This window comes from Pseudorca crassidens, chromosome 2, assembly GCF_039906515.1.
Source record: "Pseudorca crassidens isolate mPseCra1 chromosome 2, mPseCra1.hap1, whole genome shotgun sequence".
In the NCBI taxonomy this organism is placed as follows: Eukaryota; Metazoa; Chordata; class Mammalia; order Artiodactyla; family Delphinidae; genus Pseudorca; species Pseudorca crassidens.
The window spans coordinates 183460314-183472944 of NC_090297.1; positions in this window are offsets into that span (position 1 = coordinate 183460314).

Below are 12631 nucleotides of genomic sequence, written 5' to 3' on the forward strand. Positions count from 1 at the left end.
CATATGTATACACCCAGGTAATCATCACACAGGTCAAGGAAGACATAGAACATAATTTTTTTTAATGTTTTTATAAGTGGTTATATACATTTGTTAAAAAATTGGTGGAGGGGGAGTCTTTCTGAAGCCCAGCCCGACAGCCAGCAGAGGTGATTCTGAAGAGCAGACACCTCACTCACATAACTTGGAATTTCTAACTCTCACAAAGTTGTTGAATCCATCAGCATGAAGCAGCCCCTGAGGGGGGGAAGAAAAAAAAAAAAAAAGGTTCTCGCTGATGTGCATTTGATTGTTATATTCGATATTCACAGAAACTTTGAAGAGGTTTGTACCTTTAACTAAGTTTGACGTTCGGTTTGAAGCCATCTCTGATGTATATTTTTATGAGAACCATGTGGAGAGTTTGTTCTCCATAACACAGGTCAAAATGCTACGACACTCAGTGATCTTGACATTTCCCTGGAATAATAAAGACCAATTTTCCTTAAGGCTGAACAGGAAGTGTATGGTTTAGTCACTCAAAATAAATATTCCTGCAGTACTTTAACTGTTTCACATAGGCATTTGTTTTATGTTAAGTGAGGAATTAATAATTCAGTGACTGAGATCAGGCTGTGATGGTGGTTTTGTTTGTAGAAAAGCTTAGAACCAGTCTGTGAAACGTCGCATATTTAATTGTTGCTAGGAAAGAGGGGAAGAGGCAGAAGGGGTGTAATTAGACTAATCGCTGAGTATCCCTGATGTGAGTTTGACACTAAACGGTCAAGAAGCCAGTAGACTGGTGATTGCTGGGCCCTTCACGCTCCCCTCCTGAGCTGAGGCCAGAATGGGGCGGACCCTGGGTGCCCCAAGAGGTCTTGTGGACCCCAGCCCAGCCTCCCTGGGACACTGGGCTGAGACTGTCCCCAGGACCACTTCTCTGAGACAAAGCCAAGGGGAGACAGGAGGCATCCTTCCAAGGGTGACTTTTTGAAAAATTCTATTCATTCATTCAAAACTGCTTCTCCAGCATCTGCCATAGAGTAGAGGCAACTTGTGGTGGTGGAGGTGCTGGTTCCCCACATACACCTCCTCTGTGGGCCACAATGCCCTGAGGTCAGATGAGGTGACCCAGGAAGGTTGCTTTCCCAGCCCTTCCTCAGAGCGCGCCCTGCCAGCTGACAACAGAGAGCAAATGAAAGAGGTTGCACTGGGGGCTTCCCTGGTGGCGCAGTGGTTAAGAATCCACCTGCCAATGCAGAGGACACGGGTTAGAGCCCTGGTCCGGGAAGATCCCACATGCAGCGGAGCAACGAAGCCCATGCACCACAACTACTGAGCCCACGTGCCACAGCTACTGAAGCCCGCGTGCCTAGAGCCCCTGCTCTGCAACAAGAGAAGCCACCGCAATGAGAAGCCCGTGCACTGCAACGAAGAGTAGCCCCCACTCGCTACAACTAGAGAAAGCCCGCGCGCAGCAACAAAGACCCAACGCAGCCAAAAATAAATAAATAAATTTATTAAAAAAAAAAGAGAAAAGGAAAGAGGTTGCACTGGAGAAACCCACGCCATCCACAGCAACGTCTTAACTGAAAGAAAAACAGTTTGCTTACTAATCCAGTATTTCTCACCTGAAAAATACTGAGCGTCTACTACGTTCCAGGAAATGATCTCATTGAGGAAATGCATCCAAAGAACACATATTAGAAATGATTCAAGAAAATAACAGCATCTCTCTTTAAGCATTTATTATGTGCTAGGCATTGTGAGCTACATACTGTGACAGACTTGGTAGTTGTCTCCCCAAAATCCATCCTTCCTGGTTTCCTGGACACATGGCTCCCCAGTGAAAGACTACATTTCCCAGCTTTCTTTGCAGCTGGTGTGATCATGTGCCAAAGATGCGCCAATGGTGGTGGAACGTGGGCGGAAACGATCATCCCACTTCTCACCCTTTTCCAGCGTCAGAGACTTGCCACTTTCCTTGGACTTTGGCTCTTACCTCCTTCCCTGCCTGGACCCAAGGTGTGGACTCAGGTGAGAGAGAAATTAACTGCTCTTATTTAGGCCACTGTATTTTGGAGTCTCTTTGTTTCAAAAGCTTAGCATTTCCCGTAATATACAAAAATGATACTATTGAATCCTCGAGCCAACCCCATCTTACGACAAGGAGACTGACATTTACCGAAGTTAAGTAACTTGCCCGGGTCTTATAGTCAGTAAGTAGTAGGGCAGGGTTCACATGATTCTGTTTGATTCTAAACCCCGTGCTTTGAACCCCCTGCAGGCACAGACCGGGCATCCTGCAGGACCTGTGTTCATTACTGAGCCTTTTCTTCAGGACTCAAAAGAAGCAACGGTGACAGACAGTTTTTTAAATAGTGGCACCCAAAACACAAAAACATTCTTTGTCCCAACAAGCGTGGGAGTGATCGGTTATAACCACTGGCGTCTAAAACAGGTGTCGATTGCCCGGGACCTCGGCGACATCCACAACATACAAATTCTTTGAGTCTTACATACACAAGAATCAGGGGCTGTAAACCTTTATTTGTACACCTTCTCGACAGGAAGTATCACCATCATCACCACCCAAATGTTGGTCCTGACCGTGTTGTAACTTTAAGAGCTCCCCTAATTTTCTCATACTTCAGTCCGACTAGTAGTTTCCCTATTTATTTAATCACAAAGTCATTCAAGAAACATCGTATCTGCATTCACTCTTCATAACATCCTATCTACGAATCCAAGGCAATAATGTTTACGAAGAAAAGACATTTTGTGCCTGTCATTTCGGCTCACCTACCTTTGCCATCGACCCACTTACTAAAGTACTCACTACGTAAAAAAAAGAAAAGAAAAAGATCTTGTCCCAAGGATTTTCCCCAGAAATAAATTAAGACTGTCAAAAGCTCTCTGCCACTGAGGTGGAGCGGCTTCTATAAATAAGCGTGGAAACACGTGTCGCGCTGCCCCTGGTGTGGCCGTAGCAGTTTTTACTTCCCCTCTGTTCCTGCCGTGTGGCCTTGTGTTATTCCAGTGTCAAATGTTCCTACAACTATTGTGTGGCCTGGATTGCGGCCAAGTTCCCGGGGCGATGCCCAGCCGGTGCTCACCCAGCCTCCTACCTCCCTTAAAGGAGAAGAAAGTGTGCAAGTACCCAGGGGAGGCCTCACATCTCCTACACCCACCCACGCACCCACTCCCAGTGTCACTGATGAGAAAAGGACGAGGACGGAGAACCATAATTGTGCCCTGCGCCATTCTGAGCCGTCATTTAATCAGATCATCTCCTTTGATTCTCACAAGCCTCGGAGGTGGGCATTATTTATCCCTGTCGCATCACAGATGAGGAAACCGCGGCTGAATCACTGCGGTTTCCTAAGGTTGCCCAGCCGCTGGGTGGCAAGGCCGGGACGCTAACCCACCTCCATTTCCCCACGGAGCCGTGTGTTTCACTCGGATCAGTACAGAAACTGCAAAACAACACAGGAAGAGGTGGATGCTACGCTCCGCAGCTGCTTTTCTTGTTTCATCATCATGCTGCCTGACTGTTTGGGACGAACCCTCCCTTTGCCCAGCTTCAGTTGAGATCTATATACATCTCAAGAAAAGGCAAGAACACACACCCCGGTCATGTGATAATCTCACATCTGTAAAAACCACTGTGGCATAACAAAGCCCAAAAGTAACAGCACGCCTCCGCGGTTTCAGCTTTTGAGAAAAAGCTCATTTTCTCTTTGTTCACTTTTGCTTTGTTTTGTTTTAATGTAAAGGAACTCAAACGAGGAGCTGGGTTGTTTTCAACCCTAAAATGCAGCCACCTTCTCCAGCTACATTGGTGCCTAGAATGTTACTGGCCAAAGAGAAGCTGGTGGAAGGTGCAATATTTAGATGTGGGTGCTATCCACAAAGGCGTGAAGGGCTGAAACTCGGGTGAGTACTGAGGAACAAGAAGTAGGAACCAGGTGCCAAGGGAGAGTCACAGACATGAGAGCCCAGAAGGACAGAAGGACGAGTTCAGAACGTAGAGGGATGAAAGGGGGGTGGGGGGCAGACGGGATGTGGCCGCCCCCCTGCAAAAGAAAAAGCCTGTAATCTGGGATCAGCCAGGTAACAATGAGAAGTGTCATTGTTCTCCTGATATTAAAACTGTCACTGTATGACCTCATTCTGTGAAAAACTGTGGCCAAATAAGGAATGACATCAAATGATCTTACCCATGTGTAATTATTTTAGCTCCACTGAAGCACCCTCAGAACTTCCTGCGTTTATTTTCATGCAGGGCAGTAAGAGCTTCCATGGCACTGAGCGTCCGAAGCAGGGGGTTTCCATCCAGCTCTGATTTACGACCCACAGAGGTGCCAAGTTCCTGTTTTTCAAGCTCTGCGGGAAACTTTCCCAAATACAATCTGATGTGCAACAGAGCCACCTAGCAGATTTGGGGACGGGAGGGGACTGCGGGGGACCTCGGGGCCACGAGTGTTTTTATATTGTGAACACAATTCGTGATCATTAGGAGGAATAGGGAAACCCGAAGCCTGCTTATTTTGTAATCCATTGGTGAAACACTTGTCGCTAATCATCTATGTTTGCTTCCGAGCCCTCCGAGCCGAATGAAAGCCTGGGACCTCCCTTCTGTCTCTCAGGAGGGCAGGAATGGAAAGTCGCTCCTGTCACCCCCTCGGTGCCTACAAGGGGGTCCCGGCTCCCTTCAGCCCCTGGTTAGAAGTGTCGATGGCAGTGGCTTTGCAAACATGGGGCTGCACACCTGCCACTTGTGTATCTGGGGACACCCCAGAGAAAGCGTCAGGCTCCCAGAGATGGAGGGAAGTGGGGGGAAGGGTAGCGGGGAAGGGGTTCATCTCCCTGCCCGCCGCACCTTCCCGCTGTGTCACCAACTACCTTTAAATCGGGTAACTGTGCTCCCCACACAGGCTAAGACCTTGTCCCCAGCTCGCTGGACCTTGCTCTACATCTTGTGTGGGCAATTTCGGTCCCGTACTTTTCTTGATCAGAGGAATGTGAATAGGCTGTTTACCCATCTGTGGTCAGGAGCTCAAGACAGCGGTGGTCCCGGTCCAGGTCCAGATGCCCAAAGGCGACGACCTGTCCTTCCCTTCCTCCCTCCCTACTTCCTTTCTGACGAATTGCCTGCAAAATACAACCTCCCAGCCCAAAAGACGCATGTCCCAGTTGGGTACTGTGCCATCACATGGGGCTAAAGAATTAAAAAGGAATTAAAGTCTGCTGAACGCACCCTGTGTCTTCCACCAGGAAGCTGTGAGTGGTCAGACCCTCTGCCAGGGACCCATTCCTGTTCCCAGCCTGAGCTGCTCGCAACTCCACACCTACCCAGAATAGGTGCTTGATAAATGCTTCTTGGATTGAATCAAATATTTAATGGCTTTTCTGGGAATTTAACATATATTTGAAAACACAGATAATTTGAAAAGCAGTGTTAACAGATCTTTCACCTTGAAAGATCCTGATTTGTATGAAAATCTTCCTCTTCACCTTTCTTATAACTGCTTTCAAAGAGAACCTAATAATCTAAAATTGTACTTTCACCGATAATTTCTATGTCAATAGATTCTTTTTATTTTTTCTTGAAGTTTTTTCTTTTTTAAAAATATTTATTTATTTATTTATTTATGGCTGTGTTGGGTCTTCGTTTCTGTGCGAGGGCTTTCTCTAGTTGCGGCGAGCGGGGGCCACTCTTCATCGCGGTGCGCGGGCCTCTCACTATCGCGGCCTCTCTTGTTGCGGAGCACAGGCTCCAGACGCGCAGGCTCAGTAGTTGTGGCTCACGGGCCTAGTTGCTCCACAGCATGGGAGATCTTCCCGGACCAGGGCTTGAACCCGTATCCCCTGCATTGGCAGGCGGATTCTTAACCACTGCGCCACCAGGGAAGCCCTATGTCAATAGATTCTTGATTATCTAGGATAGAGGAGATATGACTTAGAAAATAATTCTTAAAGCCATTATGGTCCAAACATGAAAACCTGCTTGACTTTTCATTGTCAGTTGACTCACCATGAATGTTCATATTGTTTGAAAGTTAAAGCAATCCGTACCTTTAGCACCTAAGATACAGATGCTCTGAGCTTCATCAGTCCTTGCAGTCATTGCATCATAGACAACAGAGTTCTTACTTAGATGAATGTTTTGTTTGGCCACTCTTTGATCTGAAAATCCAAGTGAGAAAGACCTTATTTCTTCAAATCTAAGAGCAATTCATTTCATGTCAGTTGTGAGATGATGCCATGATTGTACACACCACTGAAAAGGAAACATGCTTCTGGCATTGTAAGACATACCCTGACTTGGAATACGTTTCGTTGGGAAAACGTATGTCTTAGAAGTGATGATATAAAGTCTTCCTTGGCTACACATTCCTCACCGTCAAGTTCCAGAACCCCAAATCCTCGAGCCACGGAAGGGCCACGCCTCAAGCATTGTACCTCTGACTAGTTACATCCAATATAAAATGACCCATGGGCTTGTCTTAGGGTTTATGTATGTATATATGTTTCCTTATTCAGAAGATATTCCTTTATGCCTAATATACGCGTTAGACACCGTTCCTGCCCGCCAGGACTCACAGTCTAGAAATATATGACTTTGGGGCTTCCCTGGTGGCGCAGTGGTTGAGAGTCCGCCTGCCGATGCAGGGGACACAGGTTCATGCCCCGGTCCGGGAAGATCCCATGCCGCGGAGCGGCTGGGCCCGTGAGCCATGGCCGCTGAGCCTGCGCGTCCGGAGCCTGTGCTCCGCAACGGGAGAGGCCACAGCAGTGAGAGGCCCGCGTACTGCAAAAAATCAATCAATCAATCAATCAATCAATAATTCTTTTAAAGGAAGGGAAATTGGGAGGGAAGGGGAATAAATAAAGAGGATGTAACCCTAATAGAGAATAAACAGTAGTGATTATTTAAGAACTTCCTGCTCTGTCTCCTCCGTGGCTGCTAACTGTGGCGTTCCGAGAATTACACCAACACGGATGAGGAAAGAAATCTCTAATCCGACAGTACGGCAGCTCACTAGCAAGTCTGGGGTTCAGTCCGTTGTAGGTGACATCTTATTAACGACAGTGGACTTGAGCCGTGGCCCCCATAATCCTTACCAGGGACGCCCTCAGAGCCTGCCCTTCATACTGCATTCAGCCCTCCAGTCACCCGATACCGATGAAGCAATTGCTCTGTGCCAGGCTCTTCTGGGCACTAGGGTGACACAGGGGACAACAGGACACACATTCTACTGATGGAGTTTGAACTATAGTGGGAAGAGACAAAAGTAGGCAGGGTCATAAACCTGTACATATTGGGCGATGGTGACAGTTGCCAAGATGCAATCAAACCGCATCAGGAGATGGAAAGGGGCAGCAGGGGGCAGGAGACATGGGCTGGGAAGGGCTCTGCCGCCTTGGACAGAAGGAACAAGCCGTCTGGACCGGTTTCCAGGGCGGGAAGGGTGTCCTGCCCTGAGGCGGGAGCATCGCAGGCATGTGTGGAGGGGTGGCGCACAAGGGAGCTGGGAAGCCAGAGGGGAGAAAGCCCGAGAGGGTGCAGGGTGCAGGGCTGGGCGAGGACGCAGGGTCCGCCAGGGGGAGGCAGGAGGGGAAGCCCCCGGAGGCGGTGGGCGGAGGGGCGCAATCCGGCACTGGGTGGAGACCAGGGGCTGGGTGGTGGGAGAGAAGGGGGGGGACAGTTGGGGGCTGCTGCGATAACGAGGGTTCTAGGATAAGGGAGACAGAGGGATATGTAGGGCGCAGCGGGCGGTCTGGGCACCTTCCAAAGGTGATGCCTGCAGGGTCTGCTGATGGGTTGGCTGTGGACGTTCACAGAAAAGGAGGCAAGGAAGTTAACCCATTCCCTGTAATGGACAACTGACATTTCCTCAGCCCTATATGAAATGTGGACAAATGCCTCTCTAGAAAAATCAAATGTGAACTTGGTCACATGTAATCCAAGCCATGGTGGGTTGTCACACAGATGCAACTTCAAGACAAATTGGCCCCTCTTCCAGCCAGAGGGCTGCCCAAAACCCCTCCTAGGAAGAAACGCATAGCTTGTTAGTTACACTTCACTCATCCGTGGGGTCCTTTTGACAAGCAGAAATTTCCTAAATGGGAAACTAATCTGAAAAAGAATAGATAGATGTGTATGTGTAACTGAATCACTTCGCTGTACACCTGAAACTAACACAACATTGTACATCAACTATACTCCAATATAAAATAAAAATTCTAAAAGAAATTTAAAAATATGGGAGGAGACGCAGGAGGGAGGAGATATGGGGATATATGTGTATGTAGAGCGGATTCACTTTGTTATGAAGCAGAAACTAACACACCATTGTAAAGCAATTATACTCCAGTAAAGATGTTAAAGAAAAAGAAATGAAAAAAGAAATTTCCTGTATCTGCAATAACATCAAAGGTAAATGAAATTTTATTTTGTATTAAAAATCACTCCTGAAATTAGCATACTAGGGTTTTAGGAAAAACTTTTTTTACAAATTAGCTTAGAATAATACAATTGTATTTCAAAAAAGCGTTTAAAAATCTGAATTACAGAATTATTTTTAAAGAAACGCGATCGCTTTACTTGCAGCTATCTGAAGCAGTGTGAAGGTCCCACAATCACCTGGAGATCTTATGAAAATGCAGATTTTGATTAGTGGTTCTGGGGAGGGGCTGACACTCTGCATTTCTAACAAGTTCCCAGGTGACCCTGGTCCTTGGACCACAGTTCAAGGAGCAAAGACCTACAAGCTAAGAAACTAGGCTAAGAGTAAACTGACTAGGAGATGGCCTTTTGTAGAACCAGTTTAGGAAACAGGTACAAAGCGCTTATTCAAGAAATATTTACTGAGTGCCCTCTAAGGGCCAGGAAGTGTATTAGATGCTGGGGTTCAGAGGTGGAAGCCGGTCCCTGGTGTGAGGGCTCGCTCAGTCTGATGAGGGAGAAACCACCTGAATAAGCAGTGACAGCTGCCCTGGGTGCCCCGATGGCCAGGCTCTGTGGAGGCCAGAGGAAGAGTGAATGGGGCAGGACAAGGGGGTGATGAGAACCGTGAGTGGTCGCCTGAAACACAGATAAGGAAGAGGACACAGCGGGGAGCGACGTTGCTGGTGGAGACCCCCTGGTACAGCCCTGGTAGCTCCTAAGTCCCTGTGTACTTGCAAGTTGTTCGGCGTGATGGGACTCGAGTGCCCAGGGGAGGGAGACAGGGAGGATGGAGGGCAGGCCAAGGAACCAGAAGGGCTGAAGAGTGTTCGCGGAGACTGTGCGGGGAGACCCGGGTCCGCATCTTGAAGAGACCATGGGATGCGGGGGAGGACGGGGCACGTGCTCTGAGCATCACTGACACCCAGGCAGCTTCTTTCTATTGGGACATGAAATGCATACATATTTAATCCGTTTATGTGTACTTGATAACGTGAGTAGTATACACAGTAAAGGCGATGGGATATAATTAACACAACAATGATCTGCAAGATAGTCATCTACCCAGTGCTTGAAAAAAAGTTTATTCTAAAGAAGGATAAACACTTTAATCTGCTCGCTAAGGCTGAGGGTAAAATTCAAAATAATCTAAGAATCACAACTTCCAAATGGATAAATTAAAACCAGAGTGACGTCAACCACCAGCTTCTTCTCCTGCCTTCGTTCTGCTCTGTGGCTACCCTGCGTGTGAGTGAGTGCGGCCACGGCCACGGCCATGGCCACGCCGGGTTTGCCATCAGCGCTGAGCTCTGAACAGCAGCTCTGAACAACTGTGCCCCATGAAACCGCATTAGCGCCTTGGTTATAACTTGGATTCCTGTGAAATTTCAGCCTGATGCACGTATGTATAGGAGGGTGAATAATTCTGATTTCCAAGACTGAGATCTGTCTCCCACACAGGAAAAGAAAGAGAGACAAATCCCACCTCATAAACAGAGGAAAGAAGCCAGGTAAGCTGTGGATACCCTGAGGCAATTTGTCTGCAACATCAAAGCAGCCTCAGGACAAGGAGGCCGGAGGCTTCTTCAGAAACCACAGTGTGGTCCTGCCGTCAAAAAGCCTGGCCACACTGGGGTTTAACCCAGCAGGGTGAGACTCACACAAGGAGAGAGAGTCTAACTAAACATCATGCTGATTAAGAAATCAGACATGAGCAGATCAATGATAAGCAATTTTTACTGGGAAAGACCCAGCAGGGTCCCACATGTACCGTTTTCCCTGGTGTTGAGGCCACATTAAAATTCCAAATTGCATTTACAGTCTATGCAAATGAGGAGAATAAGAATAAAAGTAGCCACACTTACAGCAATAACAACAGCTCTCCTCGGGAATTAATTTTATCCGTTGACTAGATCCGCTTCTTATAACCATCTGGAAAAATCCAGGCAGGAGTTATTCTCCACCCGTTTTACAGAGCGGAAAACTGAAGGCACAGATCGCTCCGGGGGAGTGCTTTTCTATGTCTTCTCCATGGCTCCGTGACACTTAGTTCTTGGGCAGTGACAGGGCAAATGGCCACTCTTTCCAAGCAAGTTGGTGCTTGCAAAGTATACACATATTCTTTTCTTTCCATTTATTATTTATTTATGCGTTTTGGCTGCGCCGGGTCTTAGTTGCGGCACACGGAATCTTCATTGCGGCATGTGGGATCTTTAGTTGCGGCGTGCGGACTCTTAGTTGCGGCCTGTGGGATCTAGCTCCCCGACCAGGGATGGAACCCGGGCCCCCTGCATTGGGAGCACAGAGTCTCACCCACTGGGCCACCAGGTAAGTCCAAACATATTCATTCCACCAAAAATATGGGCAGATTTTACTCCTGTTTTCCCACAGGTGGAAGCTCCTGCTCTCACACCCCCGAAAGACGCGTCCTTTCCGAGTCAGAGCATAGCTGGCAATAGTTAATAAACAACTTAGAAAGCCACTGGAAGACACAGCCATCTGCTCCAGGAAATAAGTAACGCGGAGTTACAAGAGTGCAGCCTAACGGCGCGACCAGCAAGGTGGGCGTGGCGGAGGCGGGGACAGGGCATCACGTGACCGCCCCCCCATCTCCGACGTGCTGCTTCCCTACCTCCAGAGGAGGCTCCCCAAAGGCGGACCGGATCCCAGAGGAGCCAGCCTGGCTCCGGGCTCACCCGCAGGGGTGAAGATGGAGCGGAGCTGGTCACACTTGTCCCTGCAGAGCCGCGGGAGCCTCTGGTACAGCCCCTTTCATCCTGGCGGCTCCACCGATCTCACACCTGCCACCAGGCCTTCTGGAGTAGCCAGTCCATACCCAGCCCCCTCCCCGAGTCTTCAAACACAGCAGGTACTTCCCTCCCCCCACGGGTCTGCGTTGCAACCTCGAGGTGCCATGACCCACTCCTCCCACATCCCCAGTCCCTGTGAGGGTAGTTTTATGTGTCAGCCTGCCTTGGCCACACAGCCCAGTCACTGAGTCAAACACTGATCTAGGTGTTGCTGGGAAGTTATTTTGTAGATGGGGTTCATGCTACAAGCATTGGTTTTAAGTAAAGAGAAAATGTTCAGTAAATGTGGGTGGGCTTCATCCCATCAGTTGAAAGGCCCTAAAAGAGCAAAAACTGAGGTTTCTCAGAAAAAGAAGAAATTCTGCCTCAAGGCTCTAACATCAACTCCTGCCTGAGATGCCAGCCTGCCCTACTAACTTCAGGCTTGCTGGCTCCCTTAAAATAAATGTATTGATGTGTGTGTGTGTGTGTGTGTGTGTGTGTGCGCGCGCGCACGCATATGTGGTTGTGTGTGTGTGTGTGGTTCCCACACTTCCAGGCACACCCGTGTTGGCAGAAAGGATGGACGTCCCCCTGCCCCTCCACTTCATAGCTCATCTGTGCTTCTGTCAAACCATAAATGACCCATCCTCCAGCTCGGCCCCACGCCCCTTGCAGGGGGGCTGCCGTCCCCCACTGACAGCCCGGCCACTCCCGTCCTTCACTGAAGAGACTCTGGTCCCAGGGTTGCCAGTTTCTGCATCCCCGCCCACAGCACCACTCACACCCATGCACACATTTTTCTCACCTGTCCCGGCCCTAATCTCAAACGTTCACTTGACTGTCTTCCTCAGCATCTCACATCCAGTCCATGCGAATCCGATGGCTTCGATCTTCCCTCTACGCTCAGTTCTGCAAGGGTCCCAAGTTCAACGTGTGGCTCATCCATCCCTTGAGTTACATGAGCCCAAACGCAGTAGCTTTTATGCCTCCCTCTTCTTTGTCTCCTTATTTCTTAAATATCCCTCAAATACACCTCTGTCTTCATCTCATCACCACCCTAGCTCAGACCACCCCTAACTCTCATTTAGGTTATTGGAGTAGCCTCCTGAACCGGCCCCCTTGTTACCATGGCGCCAGAATAATCTTTTCAGATGCAAATTTGATCATCCTCTCTGATTCAAATCTTTGCACAGGGACGTCCTTGGTGGCGCAGTGGTTAAGAATCCACCTGCCAATGCAGGGGACACGGGTTCAATCCCTGGTCCGGGAAGATCCCATATGCGGCGGAGCAACGAAGCCCATGTGCCGCAACTACTGAAGTCCGTGCGCCAAGAGCCCACGAGCCACAACTACTGAGCCCGTGCACCACAACTACTGAAGCCCACGTGCCTAGAGCCCATGCTCTGCA